The sequence below is a fragment of the Bos javanicus genome, chromosome 6, assembly GCF_032452875.1.
Source record: "Bos javanicus breed banteng chromosome 6, ARS-OSU_banteng_1.0, whole genome shotgun sequence".
NCBI classification, from domain to species: Eukaryota; Metazoa; Chordata; class Mammalia; order Artiodactyla; family Bovidae; genus Bos; species Bos javanicus.
This window is the reverse complement of record NC_083873.1, coordinates 10,515,720-10,536,027: the sequence shown is the minus strand read 5'-3', so window position 1 is coordinate 10,536,027 and position 20,308 is coordinate 10,515,720. Positions and strand designations below refer to the sequence as shown.

The 20,308-nt window shown below is 36.9% G+C and overlaps 1 long non-coding RNA gene across 1 annotated transcript in view; it reads right to left on the bottom strand.

Moving 5' to 3' along the window:
- Positions 1 to 298: 298 nt before the first annotated feature.
- LOC133249229 (uncharacterized) overlaps positions 299 to 20,308 on the bottom strand; it is a 330,813-nt gene continuing 310,803 nt past the window's right edge. The window contains exons 6-7 of the long non-coding RNA XR_009736881.1: positions 15,269 to 15,350; positions 299 to 352 (exon numbers count right to left, since the gene is read on the bottom strand). This is a non-coding gene — a long non-coding RNA (uncharacterized LOC133249229). The remainder of the gene's footprint in view (positions 353 to 15,268; positions 15,351 to 20,308) is intronic.

The following is a 20,308-nucleotide window of genomic DNA, read 5'->3' as shown; positions in this document are numbered from 1 at the left end:
TTTGCATATAAGACACATAGAACATCAAACCATAAAGGATATGAGCTGAGCAGATAGGTATCTTATTATTAAGGAAGTGTTGCCCTCCTTCTGCTTTAAGTAAGGAAGCAAGGGTCTGCATACACCCTCCCCTCCCCTTCTAGATGCTTCTCTTCTTTCCCAGTGCTGGTCAGTTTCATGTCAGTCATGTGTGTGACAGGGACTAAAATTATTAGCACCAATGAGTTTAATACAGGATCATAATTTAGCATTTAAGGGCATGATTTCTAGAGTTAGATATGAAGGTAAGCCTTCATGCTTACTATGGATCCCTTGCAAGCTGTTTAACCTCTGTAAAGTTGAATTTCCTCATCTGTAAAATAGGAGTAATTATTATACATACCTCACTGGGTTACTGTGAGGTTAATGAGTTGATGAATGCAAAACAAGGAATAAAACTTTTAGTGGTGAGTACATCTGATCACAAGCTCTGCTTATTCCTACACATTCAGGAGGATGGTATTGCTTTTCTACCTTTCAATTCTCCATAAACATCCTAACCCCAAATTTCAAACAGATGGCAAGTTTTATTTTTTCAGGGTCTCATTATGTAGGTTGAAGTAATGAGTGAGAGGGGTTCTGGAGAGGCGAGAGGAACTCCACAGGAAAATGTAAAGGAAAGGAAAAAGGGAGGAAGAGTCCAGAAGGAACTGTATGAGAGATTAGTAGAGAAATTTGGAATATGGGTAAGCAAGATTTTTTTGGAAACAGCCATATTGTGTGTGAGAATTATTAGTAGAAATGGAGAGATGGAGAAGGGAGGTAATGAAATAATTTTTACTGAATTGTGTAGATGTCCTTTTACTTAGATACTTCTTTTTAATTTAAAAAAATAAATTATCTTATTTTTTGTTGACCATATATTCTTTGAATGAAATACCAACTCAAAGTAAGAAGTTATTCCAACTTGATGAAGGTTACATATACATATATGTATTGTATACAATCAGTAGTCCTGCTTATGAAATTTCCTAGTTCAAAGATAAACTGGAAAAAGTCTACAGTTACAATATACTGCTATTTTTCAAGCAACCAACATTCTTTATCTTCTCCTCTAAATCTTAGCAAGGCTGTAAGGTTGAGAAACTCCCTCCTTTCTATTATAAATATCTGATAAAACCATTGTAATTTGCTGGAATAACAGTGATTTTACTCTACTTTTTTTTTTTTTCTTCTGTAGTCACGCCAACACTTTAGAGACTACTCGGGACTTTTCAAGGAAGAGATCACGTGAATTCAACCTGAAAATATTTTCCCACTGAACTGGACATCTTGACTATGCTTCTTCTCTGTGACATAAGCAAATATATCCACTGGCTACAGCACAAGTTTGACTATGCTTAAAAGCATTGTAGGGTTGTACCTGCAATGACATAATTTAGGGTCTAAATTACATAGTACTTTTCTTTTCCTTGTCATTGTTGCATATTCTTATACAGAATCCTCAGTCTTCAATAGTGAAAACAGTACAGACTTCGGTAAGAAATATTTCTGGATGTTACAGTTGCCATTCCAAAAGAGAGGGGTTAAAGAAATGCATTGTTTAAGGAAGCAAGCTTCTTGATTGTCATCTCAATACATAGCACTGAAAGGCATTATTCACAGCAAAAAGGGACAAAAGAGACCAAACTACATTTTGAAATGTACAGAATTCATACTTTGGGTCATTAGAAGCATATCGTTTTTCATTTTGACAGTGTTTTAAAATATAAGTATAAACAACATAAACATCCTTTTATCATTAGGGGCTTCCCAAGTAGTTCAGCAGGTAAAGAATCTGCCTGCAATGCAGAAGACCTGGGTTCAATCCCTGGATTGGGACGACCCCCTGAAGAAGGGCACGGCAACCCACTCCAGTATACTTGCCTGGAGAATCCCATGGACAGAGAAGCCTTATGGGCTATAGACCATGGTCAGATTATTAAGCCTAAAGACATCTGTATGCTTTCATAGAGCTTTAAGAATACAGGGAAAATTTTACCCAATAAAATGGCTACTTAAAAATATATAATAGGAGTTTTATGTAGATCAGTTCAGTTGCTCAGTCATGTCCGACTCTTTGTGACCCCATGAAGTACAGCCAGGTCTCCCTGTCTATCATCAACTCCCGGAGTCCACCCAAACCCATGTCCATCGAGTCGGTGATGCCATCCAGCCATCTCATCCTCTGTCATCCCCTTCTCCTTTTGCCTTCAATCTTTCCCAGAATCAAGGTCTTTTCAAAGGAGTCAGATCTTCACATCAGGTGGCCAAAGTACTGGAGTTTCAGCTTCAACATCAGTCCTTTCAATGAACACCCAGGACTGATCTCCTTTAGGATGGATTGGTTGGATCTCCTTGCAGTCCAAGGGACTCTCAAGAGTCTTCAACACCACAGTTCAAAAGCATCAGTTCTTCGGTGCTCAGCTTTCTTTATAGTCCAACTCTCACATCCATACATGACCACTGAAAAACCACAGTCTTGACAAGATGGACCTTTTTTGGCAAAGTAATGTCTCTGCTTTTTAATATGTTATCTAGGTTGGTCATAACTTTCCTTCCAAGGAGAAAGTGTCTTTTAATTTCATGGCTGCAGTCACCATCTGCATTGATTTTGGAGCCCAGAAAAATAAAGTCAGCCACTGTTTCTACTGTTTCCCCATTTATTTGCCATGAAGTGATGGGGCCAGATGCCATGTTCTTAGTTTTCTGAATGTTGAGCTTTAAGCCAACTTTTTCACTCTCCTCTTTCACTTTCATCAAGACGCTATTTAGTTCTTCTTCACTTTCTGCCATAAGGGTGGTGCCATCTGCATATCTGAGGTTATTGATATTTCTCCTGGAAATCTTGATTCCAACTTGTGCTTCTTCCAGCCCAGCATTTCTCATGATGTACTCTGCATATAAGTTAAATTAGCAGGGTGACAATATACAGCCTTGACGTACTCCTTTTCTTATTTGGAACCAGTCTGTTGTTCCATGTCCAGTTCTAACTGTTGCTTCCTGACCTGCACACAGGTTTCTCAAGAGGCAGGTCAGGTGGTCTGGTATCCCATCTCTTTTAGAATTTTCCATAGTTTATTGTGATCCACACAGTCAAAGACTTTGGCATAGTCAATAAATGCTAGATCAGAGTTACAGAACTGTCTCAGAATTCTTAGCACATTTATGCTATATGCAAACAAAACTCCTTTGTTACTGGAGATGGTAAGAACTTCATTTGTGTAAGAATCTCTGCAAGTCTTACTGTTAATATTGCAAGGGGCTTAGCACAGAAAGCACTAGCGATGGATATAGAAATGTGTGTAAAATCTTCTCAGTAGTTACAAGGCCATGATCAGTATATATGGTCTAGCTACTTTAAACACAGACCCATGCACACACATACAGTTTAATTTGTGGTTTCTATTATGTTCTATTACTACCATGATGGCCCACAGCACTTAAATCGAGTACAGACATTTTATCACTGCAACTGAAGAGTAAGAAAATGGAAGCAATAACAATGAAATGTAGTTCAGTTATAAAAATTCAATAGATTATAATATATATGTGACCAAAACAAATCACTGAGAATAATTTGAAAATTATAACTGATTGTTATACATATAATTTGGCATACTGCATTAAATATAACAATTATATAAAATCTCAAATTAGCAGGAAATTAGCTAAATACTGCATTACATGTTACACTTCATATATTACTTTATATTACAATATTTATCTTTATAATGACTCGAAACCAAATTATTAAAAGCATTTCTCTGAATAAAAAGAGCCAGAGAAGAGTCTGACTTAGATTAAGCACTTACTTTTTCTGCATTGCTATTTCCTTGCCTTATGAACTGCCCTGTGCTCCCAATCAGGGCCTGAGCTTGTGACTTGCTTGGGATAATGTCATGTTAGCAAATGTGATAGAAGCAGAAGCCTGACTAGTACTTGCAGAGGGCTAGTCCTCTCTTATGGACTTCCCTGGTGGCTCAGACGGTAAAAAAGCATCTGCCTACAATGCGGGTGACCTGGGTTCAATCCCTGGGTCGGGAAGATCTCCTGGAGAAGGAAATGGCAACCCACTGCAGTATTCTTGCCTGGAAAATCCCTCTCTTATAGCTCCTGTAGCTTCTACTACCTTGAAAAGAAGCCTAGTCAGGCTACCAGATTGATGAGAGACATATGAACTGGTAACTCCATTGACCTGGCTGACAATCTGCAAACCATTCACATGAGTGAGGCCAAACTGGAGTATCCAATAACCAAACTATCACACTATCATGCAACAGAAAACCCAGCAAAAATGAATTCAGCTAGCCCAATGCCGAATAATTGCCAAAAGAGCCTACAAAATTATGATCTAACTAAATGGTTGCTGTTTTAGGCCACCTTGTTTTGAAGTGGTCTGTTACACAGCAAAAGCTACTCACACAAAGAAGTACAAACTAATATGTTAGGGGTTGTTAACTCTGTTAAGCAACATGCTGAAAATGGAAGGTTGCATGGCAATTTTAAGGATTATAAATACAGATCTATAAAGAGTAGAATGGGTTATAATAATAAAACTTAAGAACCATTATTTATCTTTTTCACTTAGAATGCATTTAATGTTGTTTCAGTTACCTTACACATATGAACACTTTATATTCGTATGTCAACCTGATAAATTGGTAGTATTTTTATCTCTCTCATTTTATATAGGAAGAAACAGAGAATAAATCAGTTAAACAAGATGGATGATTGATTTGAAATGAGGCAGTCTGTTTACAGAAACTGTACTCCCAAACATTGTATGGCTTCTTGTGACATACTCACAGTACACTGTAGGGTGACTAAGACAGGAAACAAAATATTATGTAAATTTCAACCTACATTTTTGTTTAAAAAATTAATAGTCTGTGCAGACTAGACAAGAATAAGAAGTGACATGAACATTAGTTTCTTGTTGTTATTGTTACAAATTACTGTAAATCAAATGGCTTGAACAACACAAAGTTACTATCTTACAGTTCTCTAGGTCAGGAGTCCAGTGTGTTTCAGTAGACTACAATCAAAGTACTGGTAGTGTTTCTTTGGGAGAATGTAGCAGAGAATGTTGGGGAGAAGGCAATGGCACCCCACTCCTGTACTGTTGCCTGGAAAATCCCATGGATGGAGGAGCCTGGTAGGCTGCAGTCCATGGGGTCGCTAAGAGTCGGACACAACTGAGCGACTTCGCTTTCACTTTGCACTTTCATGCATTGGAGAAGGAAATGGCAACCCACTCCAGTGTTCTTGCCCAGAGAATCCCATGGGTGGAGAAGCCTGGTAAGCTGCAGTCCATGGGGTCGCACAGAATCGGACACAACTGAAGCGACTTAGCAACAGCAACAGCAGAGAATGTGATTCCTGCCAATTCATCACATTGGCAGTATTCATTTCATTGAGGTTGCTGGACTCATGTCCTTCCTTGTTGGCTCCTAGAGACAGCTACATTCTTTGGTTCCTACTCCCTTTCCTCCATTTTCAAATCCAGTGATGATGAGTTAACGATTTTTCAAGCTACATCTCTCTGACATGCTTTTCTTTTGTTGTTTTCCTCTTAAAAGAAATCATATGATTAGATTGGGTCCACCTAGATAAGCTAGGATAATTTCTTTATATCAAGATACTTAGCCTTAATTACATCTGCAAAATCCCTAATACTGTATAAGGTAACACAGTCTCAGTTTACAGGGATCAGGACACGAGCATCTTTGTGAGCTATTTTCTGTCAAATGTATCTCATAAAGATATATATCCCAAAGCTAACAACTATAATTTCTGAATGCTTTCAGTTGTAGGTGAGTTTTGTTCACTTCTTTAAGTTTAATAGAATTCTCTGGTATTCCCAAAGGGAAATTTATTATAATATTCATATAAATAATATTTGTACTCATAGTACATTTCCTGAACAATATTTAGGGTATGATTTTCAGGTACCCCAATTTCTGTATCTTTTAAATATAAACAATTTTATTTAATTAAATTAACATTGCTTGAATATAAAATTCTTTAATTTATTGCTATAGTCAAAATCATTGTGCCAAATGGCACAAAATTGGACTTATTTTCAAGTCTACATATTTACAGGTTATACTGCTTTTCTAGTAGTCCACAGGTATTAAAGAATTAGGAATTTAGGTTATTCTGATTTTTTTTATTAACCTATTATAGTATTACCATAAGCTTCTCATGAATAAAGTTAGTAATCCTTCTTGAATATCTTTTTAATTCCTTCCAGAAACTGAGTTAACAGAGAAATTTTCAGAAAGCTAATATTTTCAAAAGTTTTATTATAATTTTGGTGTCCATTTATTAAAGTGGTATTGTGACATTGTTGACCTTTTAAGCTCTTATTAACTCATACTCTCTCTGTGTCTCCCTGCTTTTTCCCTCTCCTTGTTCTTTTCCACCCCATCTCCTGTCCTTAAAATGTCTCTTTCCTTAATATCTCAGCACTTTTACATTCATATTTCCAACTCCATTTCCTTTGTATCTTTTTCTATTACATTTGGGGCCTTAAATGACATATAGTGAGTCTTACTGAACTCTCACAGTATTGGCATTCTGTACACATGACACATTACAAGTAATATGTGTAATGGGATGGCAAGGAATGTTAGACATGCACATTGCAAATATTCCTCTGATCACATGCACGCTTCATTGTTCCATCACACATCACTTACGAAACTCAAATTAAAAAAATTGTTAAGATGTCACCATGATGGTGAGAGCACCACACAGAATTATGGGCAGTGTCCTTCTTAGCATAGGCCCCATGTGAAAGCACAGCTTGTATATCCATGAAGGGAGCCCTGTCTTCTTGCTCCCATATCACTTTCCCCATTTTCTCATTTGTGTTTCTTGTGATTACCTCCTGGACAAATTAATTGCATCCCAAACCTTTACTTATTTTATTTTAAGGAAATCATGCCAAAATGCCAATAGTATTGGTGATCAAACTGAAATGCTGGAATTAGTCAGAGAGCACCAAGAGCCCCACACTGCTGGTGGCAGATCAGGTCAGACTGGTAGACCGACAATGCATGCTAAACTGAAGCATCAGTTACTTAGACCCTCATTTTCAGAGAATGAAATCATGTGCAAGTAGAAAGGAAAATGTTTCATGCAGTAGTTCAAAAATTTGAAACATACTGGTGCAACAGCTATTCTAATGATATCAAACTTGGCTACATATTAATATTATCTACTGACCTAGGGAAAAAAGAGAATGACAAACTCATGTCAGGGGACTAGCAACATAAGTCATACTGCAAGTCAGAAATCCTTCAAGGCAAAATGTAGCACGACCCATATATTTAGTAACCAAAGGTCAGATTTGGCTGAAGCTTAAACCCATGTTTTGATTTTAAGAGCTCTAGAATCACGAAACAATATTAAATTCAGAGCCCCAGAGCATATTCACAGAAAAACTAACACCCTTTATAGAGAAGGGTTGGAACTGGAGATCCGGAAAAGACACTGGATAGGATTTTCCTGAACCCTCTGAGGGGATGGAAATGTGTCCTCATCTCTTGCTATAGGAGGGAAAAGTTGCCTGAAGATCAAGAACTATCTTACCTAAGAGAGATAATATGTTAATGATACTTTCCCTCATTGATCTTTATCATTTGCCTTCATTGCCTGCAAATTAATAGCCAAGCTAAACTCTCAGCATGTATCAAATGGGAAGTATGACTATATTACGTGAACAAAAGAGTTATCCATTTGTAAGAACACCATAAACTGGTCAACATCTAACAGGAGAAGAATCAATTCTGTAATATATAACATCTTATAATGTAAGATTAAGTATATAACATGGTGACTATGGTTAATAATGCAGTATTGTAAACTTGAAAATAAGTGACTGAGTATAGATCCTGAGTGCTCATCACACACAAAAAAGTGTTATCTATGTAAGATGATGGATGTGTTGATTACCTTGATCTTGGTAATCCTATCACAATATGGATGTATATCACATCATTCCATTATATACTTTAAATATACACCATTATATTTGTCAAGTATTTCTTTAAAAGTTGGGAAAACAAACAAAAAAAAAAAACAGTAGAAGCCAGTTTACTATGAAAGTGAACTTTGAGTATATTGCACAGAAGAAAGAAGAAAAGACATAAAGCTACTTAGCAAGAGAGTATATAGTTATGGGAGTGATATCTGACTCATCAGGACTAACAGACTGGCAGGTTTGATGAAACGCCTGCAGCCAGTCCTAATATACTGCTGAAGTAGATCTGTATCAGTTTTCTACTGTTAATAACAATACTGTAAAACAGATAACCACAAAACCCAATGACTTAAAAGAGGAATCATTTATTCAGTGTTTTGCTGTTCTAGATCTCAATAAATGGCCAGTGGATTATCTCTCAGGCATACAACACTAGCAGACAGGTGGTGTAAATGTAGCTTTTCTAGTACCACCTTAGTTCATATAGCCTTTTATCCTCTTGGAGCTTAATTTACACTTCCTTGGATGGTGAGACAGAGGCTGAAGAGAAAGAACTGAAGTATGTACTACTCTAGGCTAGATACACATACATTGTTCCTTCCATTTCATTCTAGTGGTCAATGCAGGTTAAAGATCCAGCTGCGATTCAGAGAATAAAGAAAAAGATTCTGCCTCTTGAGCTGCAAAGTCATATTACAAAGAAATTGGTACTAGAAGGAGTAGATAATTGAGCCATTTTTCAAATATCCCATCTCTCCTGAAGCTTGGGAAAAGATAATCATCACTGCTTTGACAGAAAATTGAAAAAAAGGAAGTCAGAAAACTCAGAGACAAGCATGCTAGGATGAATTTATCATGTGAGAATAGGAAGACTATCTGCATCTATTGTGCCAGATGCAGCATCTTTAGTGGAATAAACCCACATAGCCTCTTAGTATGGGATGGATAGCTATTGATCTGGCAAATGTATTTTTTCTAGTTACTGACAGAAAAGACCTTTTACATGTATGCTCTTGTTCTGAGAACCACTCAGATTTGGGAAGGAGGGTTCAAAGGCCTACTAATTTGAGTGAAGCCCTGGGCAAGAGATGAGTCTGCACCAGGTTCAGGTATCCATATAGGGAGCAGAGGCCAATTCTGAAAGGTGGGTTGCAGTGCAGATTACTAGGAAGCTGGAGCAAGGTCAAGCCTTCAGCAATAAAGAATTATTAATAGAAGGGAATGGCTATTCACTCCAATATTCTTTCCTGGAGAATTCCATAGGCAGCGGACCCAGGAAGGCTATAGTCCATGGTGTCACAAAGAGTCAGATACGACTGAGTGACTTTCACAAACCGTAATTATGATCACTCTTAGTAGCCTCTAGCATTCTTCTAGAGTCTAGAAGAGACTCAGGATCTGAAAATATTACAAGAGACTATGAAATTGACTCTGTTCTTTATAAGCTGGGTTGTCAGATATACCAATTAATAAGTTTAGATGGGCACAGCAGCAATCCATCACATGATGGAAATCACTCAATCTTGATGGAGCCACAGTCATTGAGTAGGTAGAGAAAGTACAAATGAGTTAAATGAACATAATCCAACATCAGCTACATATGTTGCACCAATACCTCTCCCTCAGCTAAGAACTACTTTCACATAATCAGCTGATGGAGGAGGAAAATACTGAGGACTAGTTCAAGGATGGGTCAGTGAAATATATATCTGAGCTCAAAATGGACTGCCACAATATGAGTAGCATTAAATGATAATGTTGAAGGAAAAAAAAAAAACCCTAATGGAAAGAATTTCAAGCAGCATACATGGTCATCAACTTTGCATGGAGGGAGAAATAGTTTGAGCTAAAGATATACATTAACTTGTGCACGTTTGTTAAGTTGCTAAGTTGAGTTTGACTGTTTTGCGACCCTGTGGGCTGTATCCCACCAGGCTCCTCGGTCCATTGGATTTTCCGGGCAAGAATACTGGAGTGGGTTGCCATTTCCTCCTCCAGGGGCTCTTCCTTACCCAGGGATTGGACCCACATCTCCTGCATTGGCAGGTGGATTCTTTATGACTGACTCACCTGGCAAGCCGCACATTAACTTGTGGACAGTGGGAAATACATTTGATTAACTGGTTAGGGACCTAGAAGGAGCACTTCTCAATTCCTCGGTGGAACGATTCTCAGGCACACTCCATGTGCTTTCTCACAGTTGTAGGCAGGATTGGTCCCAGTTGCCCATGCCAGTCACTTAGCCACTTATGTATAGTTAATTTCCCCCATTCATAGCTTATTCTCCTTGGCCCCTCATTTGATTTTCTCATGATTACCTCTCACAACTATCTGCAACAAAGCCTCATCTTAAGAGCTGATATTAGGAGAACCAAAATACTCATGTTTTCTGGCAGCATTGTTTTTCTTCAAAAGTAATTTGTGAATGTCCTATGCATGTTTATTGAACATTTTCTATTTTAAGGGTATTGGTTCTCCTTGACTTACTGCAGATTAGTTTATATATTAAACTTCATGTAACATCTTACATATTTTTCATTGCTACATATTTTAACATTTTAAATATTGTCATTTGCCATTCTGTTACCTTCATGACATTTTAATATGAAAAAATTTTAGTCAATAAATCTAACGTTTTCTTTCATGGTTTTTTCCTTTGCTGTTTTATCATAGATCACATTTTCGTCTGACATTTTACTTGTAAACCAAGATCAGATATTCATTTTTATTTTCTTCTTATTTTTTTCCTTGCCAAGAATACTAACTCTCCACTTTTTATAATTTCTGGTACTTCACCTAGTTAGTTTTCCAAAATGAGATCAGAGTGAGATCGCTCCTTTATGAATCTAATCTCCTAAAAAAACTTATAACACTTGGTTGCCTTTCCTCCTTCTTCAACCTCGAATACAACCACCACACTAGTTTTATTCACCACTGAGTAGCTGGCACCTAATTCAGTGCCTGGCACAGAGTAGGATAGTAATAAAGAGGTTTTGATGAATGAATTGACATTCATCTGGATTCAGTCACTTTCTTGAAAATAATTCTTTGACAATTAAAGAATTTCTACAACTGTTATTGATCTATTCATTCCCACTCACGCTTTTAATTTGATTTTTCTAAACTTTTTGTAAAAATGTATTTTTTAGTTCAAAGTTGTTATAGAATTATGCATATTATTCTATTTTTATTTCTGTGGCCCAGAAAAAATTTTAATTGAAATAATTTTGTGCTCAATGTCCTTATTGTCAGTGTTCTCTTCAATGTATTTTGTCCTTGATTTCTGACCTAATTGGTTTCAAATGATCTACAATTTTCATTCATCCATATGAATGAAAACTAAATGTCTAAAAGTTGATTTAATACTTATGTTGAATGGTCCCTATTTTAGCACCTTAATTTATATAATTAGCCAAAATAGTTTCATCATCCAAAGGGGGCAACAAATATTATTTCCTATTAAATTCAGCACAGATTAGAAAGCATTCGATTGAGTCAGTAGCAGATAGAGTACAAATAAAGTTTTTCTTAGCATGCTGCATCAAGATTTCATATTCCTTTTTATATCAGTTGTAAATATATACTTATCAAAAGAAAACTCATCAATATTGGTCCAAGATTATTTTATCTGGGGAACCAAATGTTGATATTCCCTAGATAATTTCCAGCAAATTTTACCATACATTCGACGAAGAGTTAGATTCTCCTTATTTTTCAAGTTTCTAATGCATTCTAATGCATTCAGTTCAGTTCAGTTCAGTTCAGTCGCTCACTCATGTCCGACTCTTTGCAACTCTCACCAACTCCCAGAGTCCACCCAAACCCATGTCCATTGAGTCGGTGATGCCATCCAATCATCTTATCCTCTGTCGTCCCTTTCTCCTCCTGCCCTCAATCTTTCCCAGCATCAGGGTCTTTTCAAATGAGTCAACTTTTCGCATCAGGTGGCCAAAGTATTGGAGTTTCAGCTTCACTAAGGACTGGTCGATAATGTTGATTTTATTTCAGCATCAATTGTACTTTTCCTTTTTTATTTCTTTTTGCCAACTTTATTGATTTTCTTCTATACGGACTGAAGGTCTTATTTATTCTTTTGCCATTTTATAAGGTTTGATTATAATAAAAGATAATTTCATAGACTGCTGTTACCTAAACTCTCCACTCTCTGTTATGAATTCTGTTGTGATATAGCAATTTTTAGTTGGTGTAAGTGTACTACATAAATTTGCAAATTTTGTATTTATATTTATTTTAATTATGAGTGCAACAGAATCAGAAATCAAAACTCAGTTGTTTCCCAGTAGCTTGACATATTTGGTAGTATCAAATTATTTGGCTAGTTTTTATTGTATCAGAAACATTTACTTTTTTTTGATGTGTGATCACAAGTACAAACAAATAAATTCTTCTAGAAATGTTCAGTAGAAGTGATGTAAAAAGCTATATTTCTTTGGGCATCTCCATAAATATCAGCAACAGCATTTTCAATGCTACAGGCTTGGGAAAGGGTCATTTTTCTTACTTAAGGCAGTGATATCACTTTGTCAATTGCTTCTATAGCTGAAGGATTGCTTGTTTTAGCCCTGGCTATAGCAAATACCTAAGTTCACTGGCTTGGATAACTGCCCAGCATTGCAAAGAATATTGGATCTTCTCCTCTTGCTTTTTTATACCAGCAGAGTCCCCACTCTTTTGCCTTTAATGATCTTTCTGAGATAATATTCAAGCTCTCTTTTCCCTCAACAAATTAGAAATATTTCCATATCTTGGGGAACACCAAAATTCCATCATATTGATATAAGACCAGGAAAACTATTAACACTACAGAAAGTTACTGAGAAAATCATGGAAAATGGCAGTACAAAGCATTTCTACTAAGTGTGCTCCTTAACTCTGTACCAATCACTAGTGTCTCTATAATCAAACAGATTTAAAGTCTGAGAGTTAGGATAAAAAGTGTGGTCCTATGAAATGAAAATAGTTACGTGATGTTTTTCCCTTAGGTCAAATGATATCTGGGATACCACAAGCAGAATATCTCAGGGAATGTATTCATGAATAGAGGTTTTGGAGAATCATTGCTTTGAACAGATTTATGAAGTGTAGAAAGATGACATTCTCTTTGAATCTCAAGAGGTTGAAAATTAGTAAATCAGATGGACAGAAGCTCTTCAAACTTAAAAATGTTAGGAAAGCTATAAAGTTTCTAGCCAACATCAGGAGAAGAAAAACTTTACTTTCTGGACAAGGGAACTGAAAATCCTGGCTCTGGCCAACAGAGAGTGAGATCTAATAACTCCTACCATTCTTCAGTTCAGTCACTCAGTCGTCTGACTCTTTGCGACACCATGGACTACAGAATGGCAGGCCTCCCTGTCCATCACCAACTCCCAGAGCTTACTCAAACTCATGTCCATCGAGTTGGTGATGGCATCCAACCATCTCATCCTCTGTCATCTCCTTCTCCTTCTGAATTCAGTCTTTCCCAGTATCAGGGTCTTTTCCAATGAGTCAGTTCTTCGCACCAGGTGGCCAAAATATTGGAGTTACAGCTTCAGAATCAGTCCTTCCAAAGAATAGTCAAGACTGATTTCCTTTAGGATGGACTGGTTTCATTTCCTTGCAGTCCAAGGGACTCTCTAGAGTCTTCTCCAACACCACGATTCAAAAGCATCAATTCTTTGTGCTCAGCTTTCTTTATAGTCCAACTCTTACATCCATACATGACAACTGAAGAAACCACAGCTTTGACTGGATGGACTTTTGTTGGCAAAGTAATGTCTCTGCTTTTTAATATGTTGTCTAGGTTGGTCATAACTTTTCTTCCAAGGAGAAAGTGTCTTTTAATTTCATGGCTGCAGTCATCATCTGCAGTGATTTTGGAGCCCAAGAAAATAAAGTCTGCCACTGTTTCCACTGTTTCCCCATCTATTTGCCATGAAGTGATGGGCCCAGATGCCATGATCTTAGTTTTCTGAATGTTGAGTTTTAAGCCAACTTTTTCACTCTCCTCTTTCACTTTCATCAAGAGGCTTTTTAGTTCTTCTTCACTTTCTTCCATAAAGGTGGTGTATTCTGCATATCTGAGGTTATTGATATTTCTCCTGGCAATCTTGACTCCAGCTTGTGCTTCATCCAGTCCAGCATTTCTCATGATGTACTGTGCATATAAGTTAAATAAGCAGGGTGACAATATACAGCCTTGACGTCCTCCTTTCCTGATTTGGAATCAGTCTGTTTTTCCATGTCCAATTCTAACTGTTGCTTCTTGACCTGCATACAGATTTCTCAGGAGGCAATTCCGGTTGTCTGGTACACCCATCTCTTGAAGAATTTTCCACAGTTCGCTGTGATCCACACAGTCAAAGGTTTTGGCATAGTCAATAAATCAGAAGTTGGGGCCCACCTAAGTTATTTAGTACCTGAACCCATGCTCTAAGTAGTTTTCAAAATCCTCTGACAATGTACCTGATATGTTCTTGTAGCCAGAAAAAGAAAAGAAAGAAAAACATACTGAATATCAGATAAGTCATTGTAAATTAGAATTTTTAGAAGAGAGAGGTGGCAATTTGAAAAACAATGAGAAGAAAGAGAAAGACAGAGAGGGATATTGAGTTTAGGATGTAAAATGAAAACCAGAGCCAAACTTAGTAAAGAGAAACTTTATTTGAAAGGCTATTCCAAGAAGAAGAAAGGTACTATTTCAACATGGGAGTGGCACCATTGTAGCAGGGAGAATATTCTGATCATTATATCAACAAGTGTCTCACGGGTTTTTCTTTCATAGAGTGAACTGAAGAAGGTTAGAAGGAACCAAGTATGGGCAAGTGGGATGGTTGGAAGGGGAATGATAGGGCAGAAGATCAGAGAATGTTTTTTGTTTCTTTTTTTCAATCTTGAGAAGGTTTTATTTCATTTTTTTAAATTTTATTTTATTTTTAAACTTTACAAATTGTATTAGTTTTGCCAAATATCAAAATGAATCTGCTACAGGTATACATGTGTTCCCCATCCTGAACCCTCCTCCCTCCTCCCTCCCCATACCATCCCTCTGGGTCGTCCCAGTGCACTAGCCCCAAGCATCCAGTATCGTGCATCGAACCTGGACTGGCAACTCGTTTCATACATGATATTATACATGTTTCAATGCCATTCTCCCAAATCTTCCCATCCTCTCCCTCTGCAACAGAGTCCATAAGACTGTTCTATACATCAGTGTCTCTTTTGCTGTCTCATACACAAGATCAGAGAATGTTTTACCTGAACACCAGCTTATTCTCAGGGGAGGCTGAGGAGGGTAGGTACGATGGTTCAGGCTGAAGGTGGGTCAAACTTTAGGTACCTTTGGCAAGGAGAGAAAATTAATCAGAGTTTGTTTAAAAAGTGTTTTGTTCCAATTGATCAGCCTATCATTTACGAGACAAAGAATGAGAATTTGAAGGATCTCTGTCTGTTCTCGTTATAAGTACACATGGAGGTGTCCATGAATTTTATTGAAATTATATGGAGACTCCAGTACTCTTGCCTGGAAAATCCTATGGACGGCAGAGCCTGGTAGGCTGCAGTCCATGGGGTTGCTAAGAGTCGGACACGACTGAGTGACTTCACTTTCACTTTTCCCTTTCACGCATTGGAGAAGGACATGGCGGCCCACTCCAGTGTTCTTGCCTAGAGAATCCCAGGGACGGGGGAGCCTGGTGGGCTTCCATCTATGGGGTCGCACAGAGTCAGACACGACTGAAGTGACTTAGCAGCAGCAGCAGCAGTAAGTCCTTTTCAGCAAACCCTTTTTTAGAAAACAAAGGGTGAGTAGATTTCTTAACCTTGGCTGTTTTCTAGGATTTCACATAAATGGCAACATTCAGTATTGTCATGGAGTACTTTTATAGCACAAAACAGTTTGAAGAATTTAAGAAATACATATTTCCTGAAAATAATCAGGAGATAAATTGAAATAATTTTCTCTATTGGATAGATAAACTCTTACGTGAAAGATTAAATGGAAGAAGTATCATAAAACTTAGGTTAAAATTTCAGAAAAGTAAAAATCATGAAGAAAGAGCCAAAATAACTAGAGCAGATAACGACAACTAGGACAAGGAAATGGCAACCCACTGTAGTATTCTTCCCTGGTGAATCCTGTGGTCAGAAGAGCCTGGTGGGCTGCTGTCTACAGGGTCGCAGAGAGTCGGACAAGACTGAAGTGACTTAGCAGCAGCAGCAGCATCAATGACAACTAATGTAAAAACAGTTTTTAATTATAAACAATACATTAAAAGAATCAAATTAAAGAGAGAGATGTGGGTTCAATCCCTGGGTCGGGAAGATCCCCTGAAGTAGGAAATGGAAACCCACTCCAGTATTTTTCCCTGGAAAATTCCATGGACAGAGGAGCCTGGCGGCTACAGTCTATGGGTTTGCAAAGAGTCGGACATGACTGAGCATGCATGGACATTACTATTTTCAAATTAAGACTTACACTTCTGAATTACCCTAGATAGAAGAGATCAACTCTAAAGTTGAAGCTGCCTAAAAAGCAAAGAAAATGAGAGTACATTTTACATCAGCACTTAAGCCTGATGAATTTTGAGGAACACTCTCACTGTAAACAAGGTATTCCAATTTTATCTGAAGCTAATTAACAGAGTCCCTGAAACTGTATGAAGCTATGGAATGCTGCTGCTACGTCGCTTCAGTCATGTCCGACTCTGTGCGACCCCATAGACCACAGCCTACCAGGCTCCCCTGTCCCTGGGATGCTCCAGGCAAGAACACTGGAGTGGGGTGCCATTGTCTTCTCCAAGCTATGGAATAGGCAGATGTATTTTCCCCTCTGACTGGCAAGGATGGTTAGAATGAAGAATGAAGGGAAGAGAGACATCACCTCCTCAGCATTGCACTGTAATTCTCAGCAGTTACATTTCCTCATGGCTCCACCTCTTGCCTGCCTGTGCCGCCATGATTCTACATTGCATCTTTGTATTAGTTTGTTGGGGCTGCCAAAACAAAGTATCACAGACTGTGCAGCTTAAACAAAAGGAATTCATTTTCTCCTAGTCTAAGAGATACAGGTGTCCTGAGGTTCTGTTTCTCCTGGAGTCTTTGTCCTTGTCTATCAGATGGCCACTGTCTTGCTGTGTCCTTACATGATCTTTCCTCTGTGTGTGTGTAACCCTAGTTTTCCTGTGTCCAAATTTCCTTCTCTTGCAAGGACACCAGTCAAATTGGATTAAGGTGCAACTTAATGACCTTATTTTAACTTAATTAAATTTTAAAGGCTCTATTTCCTATTCTTAGACACTAGAAGTGAGGGCTTTAACATATGAATGTGAAAACAACTCAGTTCAGACACAGCATTCTTCTATTTAGTTTTTAGCCAAGGAGAGGTAAGAACATATGAAGGTAATTAATCACCAGGCCTCTTCCGTTAGCTTCTGTGCTCTTTGATCAACTTCACTTTTTATTTTTAGAAAAATTTTAAAATTTAACTTCATTATCAATTTTAATCCTTTAAGGATAAGGTAATGTCATCTCATTTCTTACATAACTCGTACATCTGTTAACCCACTAACATGCTTTTATTATGACCATTATAATTATCAAGCCCTCATACTAGATATATTTGCTTTGTATCAATAGATGTCTCAGATGTACATGAATTTTTTCTGGTTTTAAAATTTGAACAGTGTCATTTTACTATTTTCCATGACATGACAATAGGACTTAGAGATAGAGACTAACCATGATAGACTGGCTATCCAGTGTCATTCTCAGCAAATTGATGTTCATCATGAAAACACCATAGTGACTTAGTGACTATGGGTCAAAAACTATTAAGAACCATTAAGATAGGTTAACAGGACAAAATACAGCACTGAAGCTGAAGGGTTCTAGTAATGATTCAATGGACTGTGTTTTAATTACTTGCAGGTTCTCTAATTTTTTAATCTTACTCTTTATAAAAGAATTTTCTATTTTCACTCTCATGAATAAAATAAAGACAGAAAACATTAGCTCTATTTTTGACAATAATGTTGTGTAACAAACCAGTGCAAATCTCATTAGCTTAAAACAATAATCATTACTCTTATATATAGGAGTTTCCATTGATTGTTGGCTGGTCTAGGTTGGACTTGGCTCCAACCTCCATGTTGGACCCAGATCTGCTTTACAAGTCTTATCTATTTATTTATTTTTGATAATTGACCAGACAAGGATAAGTTTTTATTATAAGATGGAACAAGAGAAAGAAGCAAGCTCATTGACATAGGCATATTTCAAGCCTCTGTTTACAAATTAAGTCTGGTATAAAAAACATCCTGTCAGCCAAAGCAAGCCTTATGATTAGCCCAAAGTTAATAGGCAAGGAAGCACTGTCTTTGTCTAGGGGAAAAACTGTAAAATCACATTATAAAGGAGTAAATAGAATGAAGGAGGACTATTTAAGAAAAATTGATATTTTTGTGAACGTTGCTAAATATTAACAGGTTCTTAGCATTTACAGAGATTGTTCAGTATTGAATTCAACCCTCAACATTGTTCTCGGAATATTACAACTGAGTTCATATTATCAGTGTTATAGAAGAAGCCCAATGATCTAACTCTAGTGTTACTCTAGTGTTAGTCACTCAGTCGTGTCCAGCTCTTTGCAACCCCATGGACTGTACCCCTCCAGGCTCCACTGTCCATGGAATTTTCCAGGCAAGAATACACGGGTTGCCATTCCCTTCTCCAGAGGATCTTCCCAACCCAGGGATCAAACTCTGGTCTCATTCATTGCAGGCATATTCTTACCATCTGAGCCATCAGGGAAGCTTGAAATATTACACTGGCTTCATATTATCAGTGTTATGGAAGAAGCCCAACAATGTAACTAGTTGCATATTTTTACTATACCTGCTTGCATATGCACATTGTAAATAATCAGTTTAATAACCATTCAAAGAAGCCTTTTCACTTTCATATCTTCTACCCTTTATATCTCTGCTTGACATTTTAAGTATACTGTCTGAACAGCCACTTCCTACTGATTATAAGATAAAGGATGTTATGGAGGATGAATATCAGCATGATAGCTACTAAATTAATCTACTGAGTCAAGATGAAGGTCTTTTACACAAAAGAAAATATCAGGACATAAATTTTATTGCTTCAAAAACTTAACTTCTTTATTATCAAGTCTTAAATGATTCTTCAAAAATATTTATGAGAGGAAAAATAAGCTGTTGATCATTGGGAATAAGCCTTACAGAAGACTTTTGGGCAGAACGCTCAAAGTATGAGTTTTATTATTCTATCCTTGAAGAGAGGAAAAATGTATATACTCTTTGAAGCTTGGGTAACTGAATTATTCTATACATTAAAAAATTGATTACTTGTTTAGTTTCATGGCACTAGTTGAAAATATATGTGTAGATAAAAAAATTCTAACTCTCTGTAAGGACATAAAAAATTTTAAAAACCTACTGATAGCTTTATAACATTTAGAAGAAACAGTCATGAGTTTTTTTTTTTTTTAGATTTGACATTTTCAAAATATATAATATTGATTATTTAAAACATTCTTTAAAGTAAATTCAGATAATATACCCCAATATAACATTTGTTGTCAAGAAAAGATTTTATTTAATACATAGTTAAAGGTACACTAGAAATAAATTATTATTCAAAGGATAATGAGTAGAAGGCCATGCTTTAGTATCACTGCATTTTCATCTTGTTTAGGGCTTGTATTTCTTTCCTTTTTTATGCAAAATTTGCTTTTGAGTGACTATTACCCAGAATGATGCCACAATATATTTGCTGAGTACATGCTTTCATGAACAGAGGCAAAAGATTAAAAAAAAAAGGATTCAAACTTTAAATATTCACTCCAACATCTTTTATGAGGCTTATCTGTCACCTCTCTTCTAATACTTTCCTTTTCACCTGGTACTATCCTCTGTCTACATACATTTTCAATAAATGTTAAAAAGGAAACTTGTCCTTGATCTTGATTTTGTTGGAATCTCAAAATACTATCCTGTCTTAAGTTTTGCAACAGACGACTTTGTCCAGTAATGCTCATTTATGGAGTAAGGTGATTTAGCAAATCTGAGGCTTGAAAATTTCAGACCTTTGAGATTCAGATAAAGTCTTTTGTCTTTCAGAGGCTGCCATTCCTCCTGTGTTTGTCCAGAAAATACTAAGGACTTAGGGTAATAAAATGCATTGGGAAATATGGAAGGGTTAGTCTCTGGAAGGCTTGATGGCAGACTGATTTACCATGGATGTCTCCAATAGGAATATTCTAAAATAGTC